The following is a 4,541-nucleotide window of genomic DNA, read 5'->3' as shown; positions in this document are numbered from 1 at the left end:
TTGTGTGGTCAAACAAAACACTAGCATACTGTGAGCTAGGCCTGCAAGCTTTACTAAGGAATTTTTTTTTTTTTTTAGTGTTTTGGCTGTATATTTCACTCCAAAAGGAGACCTGATTTGATGCTTGAGGTACAGCACCTTTCTGTTACTTCTTATTAAAATGGAAGTACACTCCTGAAGATAAATACTGGATCAAAAAACCTGTTTCAGTCATTTGATTAAACTGTAGAATACTGAACAAGTTATTTCTACAGAAATCTCTGAAGGGAGTGAAAAATTCAAATTATGTGCCTAAATATTTTAAAGGGAAATAAACAAATTGCCTTCCGAAGGTCAAACTGTACTTGCTATGTTGTTATCCCATTCACCATTAGGCTGCAGTTGGACCATGACGCTATGTTCATTAATTTCATTTTCTGCCTCACTATTTTCGGTGTCTTCATTGTCATCTTCCTCATAGTCTGAAGATTCTGTCATGTTCTGATGTGAATGGGATTCCGATAAAGCTCCAAATGACTGGGTGCTGACAGAAGCCAAAGGCCTAAGTAAAGGCGTATGTTCTGACACTGTTTTCTTCTTGACTACTGTCTGTGTCAGAGTCTGAATCACCTTGAGAAGGAACAACTTTTTGCTTGCAGACTGGGCACCTTTTTTTTGGTTTTAGTTAGCCAAAAAAAAAATAAGCATGGGAACAGGGAAGGATTCTTCATATTCATCCAAACAAATGGCACACACATCATACTCGTCTCCTTTCTTGAATTTACATATAGGGAGTTTTCTAAGTTGGTCTTTACAAAGTCTGTTTCTTCTAGTTCTGTGTCTGTCCTGGACAAATTTTGTAATCATGAAAATGACTATCAAGATGATACAGATGCCCACTATGATAAGAAAGGGGATTAGGTAGTATTCCGGAGGAAGACTAAATTCTGGAACTAAAATAATGTGGCCCCCTTTTTCATACATGAATTCATTTTTCAGGGAATTAGCTGATGATTCACCAATAAAGACAGATGGACTGTCAATTTTCTTCAACACATCAATGTCGTTGGAACCCATGCTAATGAGGTCATCAGAATCAACATTGTGAGCTATGGCTGCTTTGAATCCTGCTCTTTGTGCATTTCAAACCTTTATGTCAGAATTGAAATCAAGTTTTCTAATTAATACCATGAAAGCACCAGATGAATTATCTTTTAGTGGAGGAGGCACCATAGGTTCACAGGCATTCTCTGGTTTTGAGTTTATCAGAAAACCCTTTAAACCTTCAGCTGGAAGTCTATAACCAAATCTTGCAGGAAGGTCATCAAATGTCTGAGACGCATTTTCAAAATTATATGCTAAAATGTCTGCTTCTACAGGCAGTAGGTTTAAGAAAGCAAAGAACTGTACAGTCAGGATGGTGTAGACTTGTGTGGCCGACAACAGAAGCATTCCTATGGAGAGCAGCATCTCGTTGGAAAATCACCCGGAAGCCCAGACCCGGAACACCAACAGGCTCAGTCGTCGCGTCGCTGACGGAGAAGCCCCTATCGAGCCTTCACGACTGAATATCCGCCGCGACCCCCTTCTCTTAATACTTACTGTGATAAAATTTCAATATGGTGTGTCTAGATATGAGGATTTTTTTCTTGGTGGTGGTGGTGTTTGTGTTATTTTTGGAATTAAAAAAAATACCCTACTTGACACTTAGTGAGTCCTTACAATACTGTTTTCTTTTATTCTGGGAATTCTCTTGTACTGTTCCTTTGACTTTTGCCTCCCTCTTCTGTCCTTCTGGAAGTCGAACAAGATCAAAGTTGGGACATTGGGATCTTGACTGTCATATAGGAGGCCCCTTTCCCATGTACCAATACATAACAATATCAGGAGGGGTTCTTGACTTTTTCTCCTTAATCAGATTTAACATCTTTTATCCCTTTGCTTCATGCTATGAGATTTCTTTGTCTTGATTTTATAGAATATTAATTCATTCTTTAGTTGTGTTATTCTGCTTTGAAGCCATCTACTGTTATTTTTAATTTTAATAACCAAGATTTTTAAAAATATTACTATCTAGTTAATTCTTTCTTAGAACTTTGATAAACTTTCAGATCTTTCTGACAATTTTCAAACACATAGAACAAAAAATTAAGACCAAAGAAAACTAAATCAATATAATAAAGTTCAAAAGTGGGGTGGGGATAAGGGGGAGCAACAAAAAGACTAAAACTGGAGGAATGAGTATCAATACAATTATAAATTACAATATAAATGTGTGACTTATCTATTGAAAGAAAGAGGTTGTAATATTGTATGAAATAAATCTGGCTACATGTTATTTAATGAGACATATTTATAAAAAATAATTCAGGGAGTTTGAAAATAAAGGTACATAATAGATATAACAAGCTATGGGAATAGAAAATTACAATTACCATATATTTTTATTTCATTCTCGATAAAATTGAGACCAGATGCCATAGGTCTCAAATGACAATTTAGTGAAGAGCCTTTATAGAAAAGGAATCTATTATCACAGATGCTAGGAAAAGAAATGCAAAGTGCTGAACTAGCCATTAAATCTTGAAATACGAAGAAATGTAAAAACCAAAAATATTTACAAAATATTCACTTTAAGGACACTAAGAATGTAAATGTTAAGGAGGTTGGGGAAAAGATCCTTTCTTGTCAAATTTCTACTTATTATATATCTTTTCAATATAAAATTGAATTTCTATCTAAGTCTATTTACAATAAGAAACAAGAAGATTCAACTGACAGTGTTGAACAGTTTATTTTCCCCATCCCAAGGATGACTCACCTGCGGCGTTGAGACCATGAGATCTAGCGTAGTTTTGTTACAGGAACAGACTTGTTAGAATGTTTGCTGTAGAAACCATGCTTGCTTTCCTAATACTGCAAACATTAGTTTTGGAATAAATTTTAGTCACCAATCTTGTGATAAATAACCAACTACTGGTAACTCATTGCTGCAAACACAACCATTAAAATAAAGATGGTGCAGATTTTCTTAGAATTGAGAACATACAGGCAGTTCCCTCAGAAAAGTGTATCTCTACAAGTAATGTAAACAAGTGACTCTAACGGGTTAAAATATTTTATTAACTAAAAAATTTTTAATAGAAAATATATATACAAGGTTCTACTCATGGGTTTAATAAGGAGATGCATCAAGGTTTGGCTTGGGCTTCAGTGTTTAAGTAATAAATACTCTTCAGCATCGTTTGCCCTCAGTATTGTGGGGACTGAGGAACCAATTACCTATACCAATGTCATATACTACTTTACCCCTGGGAAATTGCTGAAATTGGCATAATAAGGTGAAAGCTGAGATGAGATAGAAATTCAGAAGCAATTTTATTATTTTGAAAGCCAATTATGTTGCTCTACTGCCATATTTCTAGACACAACATTTAAAGGCAAAATTTTCTCAAGTTGAATGTATTAAGACTAAAAAATAAGTGAGGGCAACATTCTGAAGTCTAAATATAGACTTTGTGGAATTGCTTTGTTGTGAGTGCACCATCACCACTGACCAAATTTCCAAACCCAAGAGTTAAAGAGAAGTCTCCAGTTACTATTTAGTTGCTATTTTAGGTACTATTAGGGAAGAAGGTAAGATTAATAGTATAGTGGCAATAAGACCATCAGCAGGACCTTATACTTGCAGAACTAGCCAGAAAAGTCTCCCTTCTACATTAACTTAGTTGAAACAATGAAACTATTTGGCATAAAAAATATTCAGTACCATTTCTCATAACAGCTAATAATGCTGAGAAAGAATTACTGTCTTGACTTTAAAAATTTGGCTGATAGATTCTTATAATAAAATTGTAATTATAACCAAACTTTTAAACACACTATCATATGTATTCTTTTATCCCAAAAGGTCATTTTGTGATGGGGATATTTGGCTTCAGCCTAAACTGAAGATTAGCTACATATTGATTTTTAATACTCAGCCATTCAGTTTTTGACCAAATTGTATTCAGCACATTCCTAGTTTCTTGTGTATTCTTCTAGTGTTTCTATATGCAAATGCCTGCAAGCTGTAGTACATATTCTTAATTTTCCCCTTTCTAGCATGAAAGTTAACACAAACACACCCTTCTGCACTTTAATATACTAACTTAGACTACAATCCAGCATCTCAGTTTTACATGACGAAGGCAAATAAGAGCTAAAAGAAAGCAGGTATAGAATATTTAGATCAGGCAGTAGAATTCAATGTGAAAAGTTGTATAAGGGAAAAACGATATTTCATCTTGGTAAAAGAAATAATCAACCAATATGATAAAATAGCCATGAACTTTAATGTCCCCTAACAACACAGCTTCAAAATATGTTAAACAATAATTGACAGAGGTAAAAGTAATAACAGATCTATGCACACTCCTACTATGAGACTTTAGCATACTTCTCTTAGAGATGAACAAATGAAATAGACAAAATATAAAATAAAATACAGAGAATTTGGATGAGCCAATACACAAGCTTGCCCTACTAGGCATATATAGAGAAAACATTGTACCAATCAAGAA

At 34.5% G+C, this 4,541-nt stretch overlaps 1 pseudogene; it reads right to left on the bottom strand.

The window, feature by feature from the left end:
- Window positions 1–333: 333 nt before the first annotated feature.
- Window positions 334–1,449, bottom strand: LOC119528800 (annotated as a pseudogene).
- Between the last annotated feature and the right edge of the window lie 3,092 nt (window positions 1,450–4,541).

The sequence above is a fragment of the Choloepus didactylus genome, chromosome 3 (assembly GCF_015220235.1).
Source record: "Choloepus didactylus isolate mChoDid1 chromosome 3, mChoDid1.pri, whole genome shotgun sequence".
Lineage (NCBI taxonomy): Eukaryota > Metazoa > Chordata > Mammalia > Pilosa > Megalonychidae > Choloepus > Choloepus didactylus.
The sequence above is the reverse complement of the archived record's forward strand: the minus strand, read 5'-3'. Positions and strand labels throughout refer to the sequence as shown.